A 20,666-nucleotide genomic window follows, 5' to 3' on the forward strand; every position below is an offset into this window, starting at 1 on the left:
ATTTATGCCAGACCAGCAAGAGAAGTCTCCTCGGGCAAATCAAATCACCATCTCCTACTTGCTGTACTTTGAACTTACAACAAATTCCAGTATCCTAGTATCACACTTATTACTTACTGCAGGGCAAGCCGCTAAAAAATGGTATTTTGCGCTGGCAAATTAAGCCAAGATGCTGGTTTAAAATAAAATTAGAGAAAAGTAAGTTTTAATGGAAATTTGGGGTTTCAAATGAACACCTTATGAATGAAGTGAAATGAACAGCTATGTCACCTGTACTAACGGAAGTGCTACCTTTCTACTACATACTGGAAATTTGGCAACCCATTTTCAGAACTGTAAAATGCTGCTTATACCAGCTTGAGGTACTTGCATATGGGATGACCCGTGTTCCCATTCTCCAACAGGGACTGGGTTTCCCAGCTAGATTACATCTCCCATAACCACAATGGCAACTCAACATGAAAAGAGGAGATGGAAGCCAGCCATAAAGCCAAGCCCCGAGGGAAGAATGGGGAAACAAAGTATGCTAACTACAGTTCCCATGGGAGATGGTGCTAGCATTCCTAAACCTAACCCTTCAGTCCCATTTTTTCAGTGAAAGGAGATCTAGGGGGTTTTTTCCCCTCCATAAAATAAGCCAATGAACTTTGACAAAATTAGGATGCAGAAAAAACTTCCAGAAGGCAATGCAGAACAACTCTTCAAATCTGCTGTAAAACCAAATGAAGAGGCGAACACCTTCACCCTTTTACTGTTCAGAAGCTAAGGAGGAGGGAATTTTCTGCTCCAGGAACATTCTTGAGGCTTCGTAGCAATATATCCCTGACTCCATCCTTTGCCACACAATTCTTCCCCTTTTTAGTTTTAAAAGAAACCTACTACACAGGACTGGATCTTTAAACCTTTATTCACCAAAACCCCTCCAAGGCTTTAGCTAGGTTGCAGCAGGGTGACAGAAAGACGTTGATCTACAGTCTTCAGAGTGGTGCCCCAGCGCTTGACACTAAAGTGAAACGGAGTTAGAGGGGCTCACAGCTTCGGGATACTGCAAGCACCCCATTTCCTCAGGCTGCTAACATCCTCAAATTAGAATATAAATGGGTCTGGGCTTAGCAGTGGGACAAGACAGCCAAAACACAATAACCCATTAAACGTGAGGGGAAGCAATCCCTTTCATAGCCTCCAGACCCCCGTGCAAGTTACTGCAATGAAAAAACAACATTCAGAGAATTAGGTACAAACAATCTAGCCTGATGAAAAAACTCATTATTTCAACACAATTCAATAATCTGGAATATCAGTAGTGCTGATTACCTGCTCTCTTCTTCAATGGCCCCTTGTTCTCCTTACTCTGAAAAAAACCTATTCTGAGCTGCAATACAACTGAAGGAGCAATGAATGTGTCCAGCATGGGTCTATCACAGGGCTGGCTCACCTATGTAAGGGGCTGGCTTATGAATTGCAGCAATCTCTCCAAATTTAGCTTTCCTCAAGGCAGAACCTCAGGCAGAAGAAAACATCTGAATTAACACTTTTGCAGATAGTCCCCCAACAGTCTCAACAGTGGCTGCCTCAAAGGGATCTGGGGAAGGTAACTACAAAAGTAAGTCTGTTGACTGCAAGCTTAAGTTCTGAGCAAAGATTACACTGCCATCAGTAAAAAAATTAGGGGGTACTACTTAAGAAAAAGTTTCAAGATGCATAGTTGGGATGCATTGCTGGGTCTGTGATCTGCAATTTAGAAAGCACCTCTATTACGAGTTATGCACTGGGGACAAGCACCTGAAGTATTAATACTGCCATTATTGGACATCTCAGCTTTACCTGCATCAGGAAGATCTAAACTGACATAAATTTAGCTTCAGGCAAGCCTTCTGTCCAAATTAATCTGCATGCAACAGGGTCAGGACTTCCCAAGGCCACATGCCAGTGGTATATTCAGTGAAGCCATCCAAGAACCTGGGTATGCTCATGGCAGAAGGAAACTTTCATTCACTGAGGGTGAATTTGACAAAATAATAATATTCTTTTCCCTTCTCCCAGATGGAAGTTTTAAGTACCAGCAATTTCAGTAGCTCAGCAGAGCTCCACCAATGCCTCCTGCTGACCTCATTCCACTTTGAAGTGCTTAATTCAATATTCAGGTCAGAAAGGAAAAGTGAGTATGAGGGGAAGGCAGAGACCTGGGTTCCTGTCCCTGCTCCAATGAATATTTAATTCTTTTATATTAAAAATTCATTTGGAGAAGGGCTAGGATCCAGGCAGTCTAATGGGTTTACCTATGAAGAGAAAAAGATCCATGATCAAATGCCGCCAGACAAAGGTGGGAGCTCAGCCTTAGCTTCCTCCGGGCTGAGCATCAGACCTAACTCGGAGAGAGCAACCGCTAGCTCCTCCACTGCTTACATCTCAGCAGAAGGTACCTAACTCCAGAAAGGAATAAAAAGGAGCAGTTCAGCATGTTTCCTGGAACAGAAAGAGGGCTGCCGGCTTAAAAGACCTTGTCTTGATTCTCTGTTGTTGTAGCCAGCTCCTGTGTCTTCTTATTTGGGATGCCAGCTTTTGCAAATCCCACTCTTGGGCCAACTTTTCTCCCAGCATTGCACAAGAAGCCTTGTTATCTGCATCCCATAGAACACTCTGCCTGGAAGTCTGATACCACAGTACTTAAGGTCTTTTGTGGTTCTACTCTGTTGAAAAAGTTCTTGAGTTGCTTTGGTGTTTCGAAAACTTTGAGCTGTGTGATTGACATTGCAAATGACAGCCAACCCAACTGAGCTAAACGCTGAACATCAAGTGCTGCACGCTCCCATCCACTGTTCTCCCTCAACTGAAAGAGGTCAAGGGCGTGCAGGGGTTCAAATATTCAGACAGTCACATCTGAAGAGCCACTCAGTACAAAGAAAAAAATGGAGCTATTCAGAGGCATTTCACAAGCAGAAGAAAATAGTCAGCAAGTAAATTATCTGTAGCAAAGAGCTTGCACGCAGGTAGTTTTTGATTTAATACTTCTCAAAAACAGGGCAACCTAGCAGATTTTCATGCCAGTTTAGGGAAGCCCTCTGAATAATCACACCACCATAAAAAGGTTAAAAAGGGTGGGTGGAAGAAGGCGTTCTCTTTGCAGAAATCAGGAGCTGCATCTCCTGTGCAAGCAGGAAGCCACCACCTGCGCTGTCCCTCCAGCTGGCTGTCGAGCAGGAGCCGGGACAGGGACTCGCTGGGCTGCCTGTCCAGCCAGGCACCACCAAGGTGAGCAGCATCACATCAGCTGGCAGATGGGATGCTGGAAAGCTCTGGTAAAAAACCTGCCCTAAGGACGGCCACCTTCCACTGGGCACTGGGGTACCACTTTTAAAATCAAAGCATATGCAACTGTGCCTCCATCTCAACCACAAACATGCGTCCACCCACAGCAGAAGTAAGTAACAAAAATTCATTTTCAAAACAAGCTGCTCGATTTTTTTTGTTGTTATTTTTTATGATTCCTCATTCAGTGACTGGTGCCAGCATTGCCTTCAGCAAAAGCCACATGTAAAGGACGACATCGCAGGCAGCTTTCGCAGTGTGACATGAAGGTAGACAGGAGGGGCATTTCCTTTACTTTCTAGAAGCAGATGAACTCCCACTGAACATTTAATTCAGACTCTAAGCTATTTTCACCAATCACTTGAAACTTAAATAATTATCCCATTTAAAGAAACCTAGCAATTATATTTTGCATTCCCCCCCCAAGCAGCTATTGCTGTTGTGACAATATTCATCTTGTCCATGATGACTATTATCTGCTGTATAAATATTGATGATCTGCGTAATTGCTGTTCTGTACATATGCTTCTCACAGATATAAATTTCTCTGCCTGAAGTAGGCTGCTGACAAAGTGCTTTCCTCCTTTTGCATGGCAATGAAACATTACTGGAGGTGCCACTGAGAGTTGTTAGTCCTGGTGGAAGAAAAAAAAAATAAAACCAGCAAGTAACAACAGCCTTTGGAGAGGGGGAATGAAATGACGTTTGCCTGGACTGGGAAGACCGAATAGTCCCAAAGAACAAGTTAGCTAAGCTGGTATTCAGGCGGCTTAAGTTTAGCTTAGGCTGTGCCAACACCAGACACAGCTGAAAGGGAAAGAACTGCTCTGGACTCAACGCTGGCCACCAATGCTAAGCTGGGCATGTCATGCTCTTGGGACACGTCATGTACGACATACGCGTTGTACCCACCCAGTGGTTCACTGATGATGGGGTTTACTTTTTCTGCATCAAAATCCAACCAGAAAAACAAGCCAGTCTTGTACTGGAGGAAGAACACCAAGCTGAACATTATGCTGGGACAGACTCCCAATGCCACCCTGTAACCTTTGCCAGCACACGGCCAACGTGTCACAGAAAAGCAAAGCTGGTCTTGAGGCACCCAACACCCGTTCATAGATACCACAGGCATACAACACAGCATCACTTCAAACTCTTTTCGCTGGTTAAATGCATTTGCCCAGCAGACTTTGTGACCAGTCAGGTAGCCCTCTGTCTTCCTGCAATTGGCAAAAATCACTAAAAAAACCCCACTGCATGTCCTGGCTAATCTGACCATATTGCCCCACAGTCTGGCAGTACAAAGACTCGGTTTTGATAGACAGAGCCCTCCCACAGGCACAGAGCCTCACACTTCCAGACTTGCATTTTGCCTCTGCGCTTTAAACTGTCAACAGTATATGAGAGATGAAGGCTTTTCCTTAGTGGACACAAATTTTCTATGATATAAAACCTGCGAGTCTGAACCTCAATAAAATTACCCCTCTGGAATTACAGGTCAAGAGATGAAGATTTTTTCAGCCATGTAAAGTTTGGCAAGATTATACTCAGAGTTTCCTTGTAGAAACGCTCTTTTTCTAAAGTCTCTACACATCATTTACAGTATCTGGAAACGAACACTGGACAAAGACCCCTTCTTAATTTAAAAAAAAAAAAAATTCTAACTTACATATGCTACAGAAATTAAGGGGAAACTAAAAATCTGCCTGATTTACATCTGTGTTACTGAAGATTAGGGAGGGTACAGAGAGGATGCAGAAAGCAGCAGGACAAAAGACACAGGACTCCCTAAGGGAGCTGGAGGCCAGGGCAGGAACAAGAGGTGGGTAGGGACAGAGAGCGAGCAGGAAGCAAAGGCAAATACAGATAACGTGCGAGCAAGGTTTGGAGTGCCCAGAGCTGGAGAGAGAGGAACTGAATGTTTGTAATGAGCAAAAGAACTAAGGGTCTGGAAGTCTTGCTTTCTCTGTTGCCTTGTTCAAACAACTACATAATAAGTCATTATATGTAATCACAGCAGCCACTAATTTTTATAGATATATATAATACACACACGAACAACTCAGTGAAAGTAGTTACTAAACACTGATACAACTGATCTTCTCCCTGCAACACTGAGTGTTAAGCCATCCTGTTGTTCAGTGCGGCCTTTATCATATAATTAATTCCCCTCCTACTTTCTGCAGCTTCTTTCCTTCCCCCATAATTTCTACAGTGCTTTGGGGTTTAATATGTTACAATCTCTAATGACAACTTCTGTACATCTCTGAATCTTGGAGGGAAGTTGCTTCCAGCAGAAAATTAAAGGTTGAACTCTTACCAGTAACTCTGGGCATGTTTAACTAATACTAAGCCACATAACACAGCCTAATTAGTCCAACAGGTTCTTTAAAAAAAATCCACATGACCTCACTGTCAGTTCTTACACTGAGTCATTTTGGCGACCAGTTGAAACAGAGCTCTGAGTAATTCTCTAACATCAGCAGCACACAGCGTTGATTGAAGCGGACTGGATCCTAACTACAATAACCAGGTAACCCCCACCCTCTCGCTCTGTCTTTTTTTTTTCCGCTTCTGTTTTTAAGACAAGACACAATTTAATGGCCTCCAGCAAGAATCTAGTCTTACCTACATGGCTTCCTACATTTCCCAGACCTACTTCATTTGCGTGCAGATTAGTTATAACACACGCTATATGGACATGGAATGCTCTACTGCTAATGCAAATTATTTTGCATGCAAACACAAAATGCAGGTGGCCAAGCCACTAACTGCCCAATTCACAAGCACAAACAGACTTAGTGCTGTCAAGCTTTTACATGCATATTAATTTGAATGCAGTGAAACATACCCATAATTTTGAAAGTCCTGTTAAAACACCTTTAAAAAACATGACTCAAATCTTAAGTGTTCACATTCCTGAGTCACTAAAAAGTGAAATCAAATTTCCATCAAATAATACCTTATTTTCTAGGTAGTTATTAATTCCGTGTTTCACTCTGAAATCAAAGTCACCTAACTTTGCTAAAGCTATGCCTGTCCAACATACCTTTTCCTGCACAGCAATCTGCAGTGTAAAGAAATACGTCCTCCATCCACCACAGTTGCATTGCCAAATTTCCTTAGAGAAGATGCAAAACTGCAGTATTACCAGCTCAGTGTGTTTTCATCAAGAGACTAGCTAGTTCCATCACATCTGTGCCAAAGTCACTATGTCCACAAACAGAAATGCTTTGCTGGGTTTGTATCTTGCTAAAGTACCTCTCATAGAGATGTGAAAATGCAATTTCACTATAAAAATAAATACAGTGGAGTTAATAATTTCTTGCACTGGGCACATGGCCACCTATTTTCATCGCTTCCAAACATCCACCGCACTCTTAAAACCTAAGAAGCTGACAATGTGTGGGCTGCAGGACCCTGCTTCTCTAGCTCTTGCTGATTTGCATCAGCTTTCCTGGGGAGAGCAAGGGTTGCAAGATGGCATTTGTGCCTCCCAGATGCCAAGCCCCCTTTCTTAACAGGTATGGCAAGTGGATGCTACATTTGCTTTCTTCTGCTGGTGTGAGATCTGTAAGCGGGCCACGCAGTTGCAACCAAGGCACAGTGAAAGAGGGACTCGAACTGTGATGAAGGAATGGCTAAATCATGTGCATGCATCCTCAAAGCGGCACAGAGACCTGTACGGATTTGGGAAGTGCAGCACACTGACTAGTCTTTCCCTTTGCTAGAACAAAAATATTTTGCACCAGCTTTTCACAGGAAAGGCATTCACAGAAGAGAATTTGCCAATACCTGGAGTTTTGTGGTTTACCAAGCTAGAAAATCCAGCCAAAAGACTGACGGAAAGTGTATGAGCATTATTCTAATCAAATTTATTTACATTATGCACTTCTGAAACAAAATAGCAGGTACTAAACACATCACCGGGTAATTCAAAGAAACCTAATAAGCAGTTTGAGATTCCAAGCAATCTGCTGAAATTGCTACTCCTACAAAGCTCTTTCTTCTAGCTTTTTGGTTGCAAAAAGTAAGGTGCCAGCAATCTATCTTAGAATAGGAGCTGATGAAATGGGGACATTTACAAAAAAAGTAATACAATACAGTTCACAAACTGGTTTGCTTACCAAGGAAATATGTTTAGCAGTTTCCTTTTATGTAGCACTAAAGAACTGCAACTTGTATTTCTTCCATTTGTGATTTTTGCAGTGGCCTAAGACGTTTTCTTCTTCAGCTAATGCCTAGGTGACTCCCAGTTTTCACTTCAAGAATATTCCACGAATACTCAAGCTCTGGAGAGTCTAAACGCACGTATCCCGACACATGAGAATAACACCCACTTCCTAGGTGCACTACAACCAAATCACAGTTCTCTTTTCAGCTGAAACTGATCTTCAGAAACTTTAAAAATGTATTAAAATAAGGCCAGCAATGAATGCAGGAGTATCCTGAGGAGGAATAGTAGTGCTCAATCCTCTTTGTAATCATCTCCAAATGTTGATGGTTTGGTGGTGTTTTGGTTTTTAGTTTTGCAGTAAAGCTCAGCTGGTTTAAACAATTCCCCCCAGTGTTCACCAACATGGGAGAAAAGAGGAAGAGCTGATACAAGATGCATTCCTTTCGGGCAGTTCAGTGCTTTCAGTGCTCTGGCTTGTAGGTCTCTGCCTGCTCAGGGGGCTCCGAATAGAGAACACTGATGGGATCCACTGGAGGTCACAAAACACTGCCAGGGATCAGATGCAGACAAGAAAGATGCAGTAAAGAAGTAAAACAAACAAAACCCTAAACAAACTATCTGCTCTCTTACTTTTTTTTTATTTTTTCTTCCTGCCTGCATGTCTTGCCTGCAATCAGAAAAATGGCAAAAAAAGAAAATAAAATGTTAATGTGGTCATAGAGGTAGTTATTTAACCCACAATTTCCCAATAACTTTTAAAAGTACTGTCAAGGATTTTCCTCTCTTGAAAGAGACATTTATTTCACACAGAAGCTCAGAATTTGTCATGTGTGACATTACTGAAATGCTCAAAGATGGTTTCATCCACCTAGACGACTGCATGTGTTTCTCGCGTCCTCTCCACTGAATAAGCAACCCATGCTGAAATAAAACAGGATCTGCACATTATCCTCTTTGACTTGATTTGCAAAAGGGGGAAGCTGATAAATCTCAAGAGTATGTAGCATATCACTTCGGTGACTTCAGACCCTCTGCAAGCAGTGAGTCGCTGCCTTTTGCTGAGACCCGTGCATCAAAACAAAATGGAGAAGAGAAGCTCCTGAACTGCGATGCAGGGACAGCTAAGCAGCAGGCAGGTCAGGCCACTCGAAGTGCACAGCACACCTCAGAGCTAGGAGTTGCTACCACCTATGGTAGTAACTAATATTTTTAAAGAAAGCTAGTGAGCTAACAGAAAAATAATTGGACATGGCTATCCAATACCCTAGACCAGTCTTAAATCAATGCAACTGTGCTGTAGTTAGAAAAGGATAAGCAAGGGCAAGAAAGTGGAGAATCAAGCCTATGTTTATGTACCACCAGAATACAAAGTGGAGTAACTTGCAAAGTTACTGCAAGTTGCTACGTGCATCTTTTTTCATAAAAGTAAATTTACATAAATCACTGATTTTCACTAGCCTTTTTTTGGTAAGTCAGAAATATCCATATATTTTGATTTTTCCTCCACACATACATGTGTGAGTGTCCATACAAATAAGAGTATGAACGGAGGTTTGACCAGCAGGCCTCATAAATTACACACACACAGATCCTTTCTGTCTGATCCCAATCTTCCACAGGTCTCTAATGAGAACCACAAACACTAATCACCTTATCAGTAATGCAAATAACCATCTTGGCCTCTCATCAAGTGTCTCTCTGGCTTAACGTGCCCTTAGACTGCACAGCCCTGGGTGCAAAAGCTGCCACGTCCCTCTGAAAAAACCTCGGCGTGACAACGCTACGTACGTCACGCTTCTTTGCAGCAGCGGGCAGCAGCCTGCTGAGCATAGCCACGGATCGGGAGACTAAGCAACCCCTCAGCTACCGTAACGGCTCTCGAGCACTTCTGTCCCTAGCTCTGCACGCACAAAACAGCCAGATATTGCAAATGCAGGCATCTCGCGGAGGAAGCGTCGTTCAGCTACAGCAGCATACCTTCAGGCCTCCTAAAATGAAACGCTGAATAAGCAACACAGCAGAATGGCTACAGCACTGGATTGGCACTTAAAAAATAGAAACGGGACCTCATTTTAGTCCCCCCAGGGCCATCACTCCCTGCTCCAGGGATGCCGCAGCAGTGCTGTTCTCCAGCCCCATCCCTCGATGGACCTCAGGCTCACGCTTGCAGCCCCGTCCCCAGCCCCGTCTCTGTCCCTGCCTCCTGCTGCTGGATGGACCCTGGCCCTGGTGCATCGCTTGCCACGCCTGGGCTGTGGATGGACCCCGTTAAAGCACTCTGAAGTCAAATTATGAGAAAGGCATTCTTCTGTGAAACATCATCACCGCCCTGCCAGCGAGGTGTGGATCGCAAGAGCTTCCAAAATAAAAAGAAATGTGTCTGTATTAGCCCCTTACCCTTGGTATCAGGCCCATACTGCCAGTTCTCGTAACATTTACAGGGAAACTGGCATACAGAACAGTGCAGCAAACGAAAGGAAATCCTGTGAGAATCAGGTCAAAAAATACCAAACAGGCCTTGATCCCACAAAAGCGAAGACAATCTATACCTGGACAAGCAACTTGTAGCTGTAGTCACTGATGTTAACAGATCTACCGTGGCCGAAGGAGGAAAACAGGCTCCCAAGCATCTGCAAAATAGCATATTTCAGGTTTACTTTCAAATAATTATACCTGAAAAACACTGCTAGGAAAAAAAAGGCTTAATGAATTTAAATATTCCAAATAACAACGCCAGCGCTTCAGCACCCCTGGTCCTGCTGTGACCACACACGCACACATTGCCGAGGCCAGCTCAGCCGCCGGCACTTCCCTTCCTCGCTGAAGGGAGAATTGCTGGGCTTCCAGTGCCACTCTCAGCAAATTTCTACCTTCTAAGCAGCAAGTGTTTGTACAATAAACATCCTCCTATCAGCATTACCAGCTGTGCCCAAAGCACAAAAAATGCAAGCCTGTACACTGCAAAATCTCAATGTTTGTGCCTGTGTAAACAGTGCACTTCTGGAAAGGCAGAGAGAATATTTTCAGAGTAAACACCGCAAAGATTTCAGGTCCTTTAGGATGTCAGAAGGCCATCGTGATCTGCTGCTCACCTTCAGTACTTACCGCCTGCTTAGCTAAGACACCTCTGTAACTCAACAGGGACTGCAACCACATCTCATGAGCCCATTTTACCACCTGCGAGGACACCAGCTTTGAGAAGGGAAGAAACTTTTCCTCTCACAGCAGTCTGGCTCTTTGGTGCGTTACACTCCCTAATGTTAGCTTCAAGCCATTAAAATACCAACCAACACCAGAGCAGGAAACGCAGCAAGAGGAACTAATTTCTAAACCTCGCCCTCGGACTGCAGCTGCTGCCCCAGGGAGATAAGCAGGGAAAATGGGGTTGCTGCTCACAGCCCGAGCAGACCCCAGAAATCCTTCCGGAGGCATGAAAGAGGTAGAGAAAATAGGCATGCTAAAGCACTCGGGCAGAAGACCGTCTCCACCCCAAATTACTCACTTTTAGAAACAGAGCAGCCCTCCAAGCCCCTGAGCGTACCTCCTCTTATGCAACTTCACCTGCAGCTGATGGGAGCAGAAGGCTCGTCTGCTGCAGATGCCAGAACTTTGTAAGACCGGGACTTTAATTAAGACCCCACTCCTGAACAGGAACATCTTGAAAGGTGTCTCCTTTCAGTTTTTGACTTGGGAGAAAGCAGGAGGGGGCAAGAGAAAAGGCTGATGCTTTCTCCTCTTAACTAAACCACCTACACATGTACTTTTTCAAAACATGCACAATTAGGGTAAGTTATGTTTGGGTTAAAGAGACCATGGAGAGAAGTTCTCAGTCCCAGAGGAAAGGCAGCCTAGGGAAAAATACTACAAAGAAAACTGTTTTTGTTAAAGTCTGACGAAAAACAAAATTGGGTGGAGCGTGTGTTGGTCCAATCCTGGATGAAGCATACTCAAGCAAAACACCCGTCCATGAGAAAACCTCATGCAGCACACAAACATCTGGGCCGTATTTTCAAGATAGCACTCATTAGAAGCTAGCTATCCACTGCTTCCAGTTCACTAACATCCATTATGCCTAAAATCATGACCATTCTTCTCCTGCTGTCATAGCCTTCCCCTTTTCTTTGCAGATCACCTAAATACACTACTTCTTCTTAGAGGAAAGCGTTTAACCACAGTGGCCATCAGGACTCCACAAAAAATGGCACATAGACACTCTAGGCATGCAAGCCAGCCTACCAAAAAGTACTGAATGACATTTGGCAAAGGCATCAAATGAAAAATGAACCGCTGTCTCATGAAAAGCCTACAAGCACACTTCACTGCATACTTGCTGGACCATCTCTGCGTACTGTGGGGTTCAAAAGCCAGACCCATGAGGCAAAGGGAGCTGTACCAGTGACAACAGTCCAGCCATGGAGCCAACCAGGGCAAAAGCAGTCCCAATGGGTGCAGCATACATGCAGCCTCCATCCCTGCTCAATAACAACGTGTGTCTGCACCTGACATTCAGTGCAGACTCTTCCCAGGGACCAGGAAGGCATTCTTCCTAGCAGTGACCAGAGCAGTAACAAGGAAAACGAGAAGGAAGGGTATAAACTGAAGTGCAAGAACCCTTCCATTGTAAGGCAGGCCATCCCTTTAGGAGTGCTACTCGCAGACTGAGCATGGGGGGCTTCTTCACCTGAAAAATGATCTTCACCAGGTTAGAGGCAAGCGGGTGTCAGTGCCAGAAGGCTGGCATGCAGTATGGAGGAAATATGGACCCATGCTGCTGGCCACCGCAAGCCAAACAGCTCCAGCATCCTCACTCCTCTCTGCAGGGATGAAGGGCACACAGGAAATTACAAGTCCAGCACTTACATACCCCTCGCAGGCTTGGGCACCTCAACGCCACAGGTGCTTGCAATAGACTCTTTTTTTCTCTAGCTGCATCTGGACAGTATTTCAGATCTGATTTACTGTCTAGACACAGCATGCTACCACACGGTACAACCGAAGAAGACTGAGAGCAGAGTGAGGAAAACAGGCTGGCCCAAGCTTTTTCTTCTTTCTTTAAAAGCAATACATTGTGCAGTCTACATCAACATCCTCACAAAAATGCTCAATCTGTCCTGCACCTCAGAAGCTGGCTGCTGAAAAAAATCCAGAATGCAATTAAAACATGGATTCTGTTAAGTTTCACTTCCCTCTGCAATTTTATAATCGTTTCATCCATCAATTTTGAAAGAATAGTAATACTGGCATCAGCTGGCTCTCCACCTCCTCTGCTGAGCCAGCTTTTTCGAAGCCCTGTCCCTGCCTCTCACCATCCGACCACCGATGCGGTGAGGAAGAGGAGAGGGGGAAGCAAACATGGGGTGGAAGGAGGCCAGCAGGGCATACCCGGCATGGGGGCCACCCCACGGAGGAGCCAATTCTTTCTCAGGGCAGCTACGGCAACTTACAGTGCCTGAAGATCTCCCCAAACATGCTCACCTCAAAACACACATGCAAAATACAGAGAACAAGGTTGTGTCAGGGTTTAACTGAAGCCTACCCAAACTGGAGACCAAATCCTAGGCATGCAGGCTCACTGCCACCTTCCAGGCTGGAGATGGGTAGGCCAGTGATGTGCAATTTGGTTTTTTTTCATTCACAAAACCTTTTTTCCCCCTCTGAAAGATGTGTAGATCTCTCCACTGATTCAAGCCGTTTCTCCCAGTTACTTTTCACAGATGAGACAACATCCTTGGCCCCCAGGTGCCTTCAGACCAGAGCTGAAAACCAGTCAGATACACCTTTTAGTAGTCTCTCCTTTGCAAATACATGAAGTTCAGTACTCCAATACTAGCTGTTGGATTTACAGACAGTGGTAATGCAGGGAGAATTGGTCGGTGCCAGTTTTTAGCATCTGGCTTATTAATTATTTTGTAAAGGTGCACAATCCGTTGAGTCATCCGAAACTTTTTAAGACGCTCTGTTCTGTCATTATTTTATGAATCCAATTTGACGTGGTTTATATCTATCATGGCCATGATTTATATCACAAACTCCCAAGAACACAAGTCTGACTTTAAAATCATTCTCATCCCGACTGTTTCATTGCAGGTCAGCCTGGTTTGTTCCAAGACCAGATTTTGCTGGCAAATGTATTTTCTTTGCTGGTATCATCTACTTTTCCTCATCTAGTTTAATGAAAAAAAAACCAAAACAACCCCAAAGTACATAAAGAAAGCCAACTGTTATGCTCATTTGAACATAATCAGAAATTTCTGCTTTGTCCTCTTACTGCAGCGTGAGGTTTATACTAACCGCCCTCCCCCGAACAAAGCTGTAGGAAGAAACTCACTGTAAATTGGCCAGAAGACTGACATGCAGGCCAAAAGCATCTAAAGGCTTGCTGGGACTACAGACATCACTTCTCCGGGAAGCGGCTGAGTCGCACCATCTTGCATTTCAGCTGGAAGCCCAGCCTCTAGAACCTGCACACTCTTGCTTGCACTATCATGTATGTATTCATTCCCAGAAAACAAACAAAAAAAAGGACAAGTGGCCAGTCTTCCGCACTCTTCTATGAACTGATGTAATTTCAATCTCATATTCAACCCCATAAAATGGCACGTCCACCTAGGCTTAATTGTAGAAGGTAGGTGGGACCAAGCAAGACTGCATACAACAAAACACTGAGAAACAAGGCAGAATGCAGCATATTCTTTAGACGTAAACTGTTTTTATAGGGTTGGCCGAAAGCAGCCATTTAGCCATTGCCTGATCTCAGAGGATCCCCACAGTAATGGCTCTGGACTAGAAGTAAGGAAGGTGAATCCCCTAAAATGCTTCATTCAAAGGTATTGGGCTGGCCTTTACGTACAGTTTGAAGAAGCAAAAGTTACAGATCTAAATTGGACTCAAGATTGCACACAGCCCTATGCAGATCTGGGACCTCTGGAAAATCATAGGTGGCGCTGCTAGTAACGAAAGATGGGCCGGAGCGATGGTACCAGAAAGCAATTGGAGAAGCAGGTGGCATTTGTTAGGGATGCACAGGAATGGAGGGGAAGGAGGGGGAAGCTGGGGAGGGTGAGTTTAAGGGGATGAGAAGCCAGGCTGCCACAGAGGGAAAAGCAGGACAGACACAGACAGGTCAGAGAGGACTTGGGAAGCACCAGAGCTCTGCCCACCCCATCCTTAAATGGGATCTGAGGGTATCTTGGCTCTGGGCTGCAAAACCCCAAACACAGCAGCACACGACCTGCTGAGCATGTCACCCCACTCTGGCAACTCCCACGATCCACAGCCAAACAGTGCTCTTAAGCAGGCCGTCATCTCATGGGTTGGAAATTAATGCTACAGCCCAAAGGTCTACACCTTCTGGATGACCCAGGTCACTGCAGATTCATGTGATAGGAGCAATTTTTATTTCTCTCTCCCTTTTCCCTCTGTACAGTTACAAAATGACGTTTAAACCTAGCTACGTTAAATTTTTAATACAAAGACTGCAAACTTGCACACTCCAAAATTAAGAGATACCATAATGAAGACTGCCCATACAACCTTCACCCAGCTCCTGTATACATCTGCACTGATTCTGTCTCCAGTCATTTGAGCCCTGGAAATCAACTGTTTTGGGAAAAAGATGCGGTTGCGTGATAAAAGCGAGGGCTGTCTCTCAAACCCTGCCTCACTCAGTGGAGGTCAGGCAGATTAGCGAATGAGGCAACGCAGGAAGAAAAAGAGACGACCACCTTACTTGAGGAAGTTGGCCATACCCACCTGCAGGCAGGAATTACATCTTTCTTGGCTCCACAGTCTTTGTAAAATGCTCAGTAAGTCCCTAAAAGCAGTTTGTCTTCTGGGGTCCTCACCTTCTGCAAAGCCAAGACATCTAGGGCTAACCGGCGAGAGTGCCGAGACACAGCTGAGGTCACTCACCCTTGTGCTTCCAGCAGATGAACTGCTACATCATGCCAGGTGTTCTGGGGTGAGTGAAAAATAGAATCATCCCCAAGTATCTCTTTGAGGCAGCCAAAACCGAAGGCGTTTCAATTATTTGAGCTTTATTTGCTCTTTGCCTCCATTCCTCAGCTATGAAAACGAAGACAGTACCTGTACCTGAGACGTTGCAAGAATAAGAACTTCCCCACCTGCAAAGCCCCCGGGAGGGAATTAGCAGCACTGCTCAGTTCAAGGTTTGGGTGGGGTGTAAAATAAATAGATGTGGAGACACATGCAGAAAGTAAATGTGGGGAAGAGAAAATGAATTATGCAGTAATTACCTATCCACTGAAAGAGGGACTCTGTGAAAGGGGAAAAAATGATGCAATTATAGAATTAAAGATTGTATCATAATGCAGATGCAAAGGGGAGCTATGCAACGTCAGTCCTGGCACTTCCTTGCTTTCGTCCGCCTGATTTTGTAACCCCATTGTTCTCCTAATGTCATTATTTTGTAAGTAATTGAAACGCAACATAATTATGAGCTCATATGTTTATATCTTTTCATCCTTAATAACGTGGGGAACAACTGGCAGACTGCTCCCAGCGTGATTGATGCCTCCAGCTGTTGAATGACTCTTTTTCTTCCACCTTTATCTGAGGTGAAGAGCAGGGAGGAGAGAGGGAGACTTTATATTTAAACTTCAATTCCATGCACAAATATTTGGGGATTTGGGGGTTGCTTCAGAGGAGGAAACCAAGACCAATACCAATCAATTGCTCTGAAACGAATTGTAACAGATCAGATTTAAAGAGCAGAGGCACTAAGCAGCTGATGTGCTTTGCCCAAGGTCGAAGGAAAGCTCCCAAGGCCTGGATCCCAAATGACCCCATCGACAGCCTCCTGCCCAAGCTGCTGAATCCCTCCTACCTCCCACATTAAAACTTGTTTGAGTATAATTATGGCTGTTAACTGCAGGTCAGGGAAGAAGCCGACCACCTCCAGGCTGTGTTTGCTGGTGAATGCAGCCAACGAGCAACTTCTGAGAGTGTGTCATGGAAAATACAACTGCAAGCAAACGTTATGGTTGTATGTGTTCATCCTGGATGGTAACTGTTATATTGGTTTTTTTAAGTAAATTACCCTGGGTGCCTCGGACTTCAGACAAATTCCCAACGCGTTTCTCAGAGTCAGATGAGTCTGGCTCACCCTGCTTCATTGAGGGAAAGCAGCTGCAATAGCAACAACCTAACTTGTTTTATTTGTGGATGATGTTAGCTGGCGAGAGGCAGTGTGGATGACAGCATGCTCGCTATGTGGGCTCTGTGCTTTTTAAAACGTCTTATTTGTCTTTGTATGCCCCCATTTGTAAACACATACACACCCCTTTCTTTTAAATAGTATTTTTACCTTGTCTAACGGGTGCCGGCAGCTACTACCACAAGCTTTACATGCTCTTTTGTTCCTAACAAAGCAAGCTTCACTTCCATCCTTCCCCATCCTCAGAGAGCAGAGCCTGCAAAACCCAGAGCTATCAAGTCCCTGAGGTGCAGCCAGTCAGAGCCTGCAGTGTCCCAGGCACTCAGGCCACACCAGCTCTCTCCAGTGCCCATCTTCTGGAAGAGCTCCACTGTGGAAAAGTCCGTCGTGGTGGTGGAAACATTGCAATCCTTCCCTCTTGGCATGCAACCCACTCGGTTTGGTTTCAAACCTAACAAGAGAAAGCACTACACCATCACTAAATATATAGTTAGCACAATACAGTTAACAAGAACAGGCAGAAATGTTACAGCAGCAACGTTTTACCCCACGAGTGCCTGTTTCAGGATTTCTCCCACCAACGCTTGGGTGGCCGGCACTGTCAGAGGAGGGGCCTGAACGGGATGCCTGGTCCAAGCCCAAGGGCCCATTCTTAGCTACCACGGTCATCTGCTGTGCCACACTGCCAGTGGTACGAGTTGGTGCCCGTGGAGGGGAAAGGAAGGGAAGCAAGAGACGTTCTCTTTCACGAAGTGCCGCATCTCTAATAGCGTAGAGATTTACGCTCGGATGCCAGAGGTGCCCAGCCCCGTCCCCGGCAGGCAGAGTTTGTGTGGGGGTAAGCGGCGTCCCCCTTTGTCCTGTTGGCACGGCTTGGTGCTCCGCATCCGCCGTAACCCGTGATGGAGAGCCAGCTACACAGTTCCTCCCTTCATCTCACCTTGACAGATGCATCTGATCTTAGCTGCATCACAGGCTGTCTGAAAAGGAGCAGCACACGGGTTGTTTGAGATTCAGCTCGGCCTTCCAAAGTGACACTTAATATTTCGACATCAGAGAGTGACACTGGTGATCTCTGAAGAGCCACGCTCTATGCCCCAGGACAACAGGCATGTATTGCCTGAAGACCAGCAGCAACAGAGAGGGTAGCGAAACACGCGCTAGCTGAGGAACTGCATGTGCATCCCACGTATGCTGCTCAACACCCGGATGCTCCTATTTCTTATGTCGCTGCCTGAACAGATGCCTATCTTTTCCTTCAGTCCCGGTCTGGAAGACACATGCCCACCGCACCCAGCACAGCTATACCGAAAAGCTGTCTAGCACAGGCACAGCCTGGGTGAGGGTAAGACTTCTTTGCCTAGTACAGTTTTGCCCAGATTTCCACGGCAGACTACCCAAGACACCCACGCCAGACCAGCTGCACCTACACCGGGGCACTTAGCAGTACAGAAGCACGTCCCTGACATCTCACAGCGCTGCATCAGGCCAAGTACACACCTGCCTAAAGTAACCGCGGGGAGGGAGCTGCGTGGGAGTCAGAGATTGTATTCACTCATGGAAGCTATTTTGGGAGGAACGTACGGCGCTGAACGTCATCTTTTCATCACTCTCAAATCATCACTGAATTCAACGGGATGACACCAGTGAACACCCAGGTAATCCCGCTGCCATTGCACACGTGCAGTTCGCGCACACACACACACCTCTGCGTAAGTCCTGCGCGGGCCGCACGTTCCCGTCTGCTCTGACGCTCACCTCTGTTCAGCCCAAGGTGTCCTGGAGGTCAAGGAAAGCCACCTCCAAGCTATGGCTGTCAGCCTGCCAGCCTTCCTAAATCGAAGTGGCTTCAGCTTGACAAACAAAAGGGTAGCCGCGCTGCGAGGAGGTGTAACAAACAGGCCCCGTCTGCCGGAGATCTGTACCCTCTGCCCTCCCGCCCCTCCGCTGCAGCCACTACAGCTCCCTCCGATGTTACCCCCCGCCCACCCCTGCCTTGGAGACCACGCACACCTCGCGAGGTGGCCAGGGCTACGAAGGTGCTGCGTGTTTGACCACCACACGTGCAACGCCTGGCCGGGCAGCTGCTACCAGGCAGGGTGGAGAATAGCTGAAAACAGTCTCCTTTTCTTCGGAGAGAGCACTGCTTCAAAGACTTCCAAGCCGGCCGCTAATCTTAACAAAAAACAAGTGGGAAACTAATGATCTTCCAAGACTGCCAACCGTTGGTGCAATCTGGTTGAAACTGGCCAAACACAAAGGGCAGGAGAGAGACGGCACTCATTTCCTGGGGGAACTAAGTTAAAATGAAATCAAATAAAGCCAGATGAAAACTATGGCGCGTTGCATTAGTGGCATTTCCAGGTTCTGCTACGTCCCAGGAAACAACACCTTGCTCGATCAAGCCTGCGAGCTGCACATCCCACGCTGCAGTTAAGCTCTGTAACGCTTTTACGCATTTGGAGCAGGAAGGGGCAAACAACAAACTCATTGACATCTGAGGGTTACCCTGAAGGGGTAATTTCTGCAGCAGGAAGACAGGGACAGTCATTTGCCCCTGGAAGGGGTGAAATGCCTCGTCAGGGCTGAAGGACTATTGCTCAGCTCTAAGTGTGGAAGCTGCTGGGGCTCCTCTCTCCTTCACAAGCCCCAGCCCTGGAGGTGATCTCATCCCAGAGATTTCAGCATCCCTCTCCTCGCCATCCCCAGCGTCCCTCAGCCCACGCTGCTGGCGCTTGGCCACCTGCACCAAGAGGGTGCCTTTGAGGCAGGGGTCAACTCTGCTGCGGTCCGATGAGCAAATGCTGAGCCCTTGCCAGCCCGGGACATGGGGAGATGCTGCACAATTAGCTTGTGCTGATGAGGGCTGGAAAGGTTTCCTCTAATGCCACTCGGTTTGACGGACTCTGCTACAGAGCTACATCGGTTCCAAGGGCTCCTCTTCTCCCTTCGCAGAGCCCAGCCCAGCAACAGGAAAGCTATCTGTGTAGAAAACAGCACCGGCAAAGCAAGCAGACAACTCTGGACAGACTCAGAAACAGCTGTGGAATTTCTCTGGAAGAGCTGCTTACTGTAAAAGGGAGGAAGGTCCAGCCTCCCATCTCACTTCCAGCCCACCCACCCACCAGATAGAGAGGCAAAGCGTAAGAACAGGAGAGAATTTAAGGCATGCCAGGATCCCAGGCTCTGGGAATTAGTTTCCCACATTCCCCACAAAAAGAGAGCACTCACGCCCAAAACCCACTACCTTGAACTGGGATTGCACACCATTTACTCAGCTGAATAATCACGCTCAAGCCAGTGGAATTACTTGCCTGAACAACTGCTACTTGATGCGTGGAAGGGCTGCAGAACTGGCTGACAAATAAACACAGGTATACAGAAGGCAATGTGAGACCACCCTTTTAAAAGGCCGGGTCCCAAAGTCGACGGCCGTGTCGTCAAACCCGCAAATCACCAGGTCTTTGGTAGAGTCGTGCCAACTGATCGGGGCATCATCTAGATCACATACATCCCTCTAGACCTGTATCCTCCAGCTACCACCAACCGATTGGGGTCACGATCTGGAAAATACTTCACTGACTTAGAAAACTAAATTCTGCTCGAAAGGATGGCTTGAGCATTTAAGAGTATAAGCTTCATTAGCTTCCAGCAAGACTTCAGGTCCCAAGCGCAAACTAATCCTCCACAAATCTCCAGCAGAGAAGCACCACGGCTCCTACTCTGTGCGTATTGGTCCCAAGTAAGGTCAGCTATTCTGTACTGAGCCCAAACACGATACGGCATTTGTTCTCAGCACCATGCAAGTAAAAAAAGAGATGCAGTTCACACCCTGGAAAGCTTGCGAGAGAGAGGCAGCCCTGAGCTTAAAACCTTTGCGTGCAAGCTTGCTTGTGAGTATCCCTCTTTAATTTCGCTGGGACAACACGCATGACTAAAGTTAAAACTGTGCTGAAGCCTCTGTCAGACTGTGGCTGAAGGAGATCCTGCTCCAGTTCACCGAGG

At 46.1% G+C, this 20,666-nt stretch overlaps 1 protein-coding gene across 3 annotated transcripts in view; it reads right to left on the bottom strand.

The window, feature by feature from the left end:
* The window catches only part of RNF152 (ring finger protein 152), a 46,583-nt gene that overhangs the window by 23,618 nt on the left and 2,299 nt on the right, over nt 1–20,666 (bottom strand). Inside the window, exon 2 of one of the 3 annotated variants that reach the window (XM_049823831.1) lies at nt 10,036–10,116. The exons of the other annotated variants lie outside the window; for them this stretch is intronic. The gene's annotated coding sequence lies outside the window, so the exon portion shown is untranslated. The remainder of the gene's footprint in view (nt 1–10,035; nt 10,117–20,666) is intronic. 3 annotated transcript variants of the gene reach the window in all.

This window comes from Accipiter gentilis, chromosome 20, assembly GCF_929443795.1.
Source record: "Accipiter gentilis chromosome 20, bAccGen1.1, whole genome shotgun sequence".
Classification (NCBI taxonomy): Eukaryota; Metazoa; Chordata; class Aves; order Accipitriformes; family Accipitridae; genus Astur; species Astur gentilis.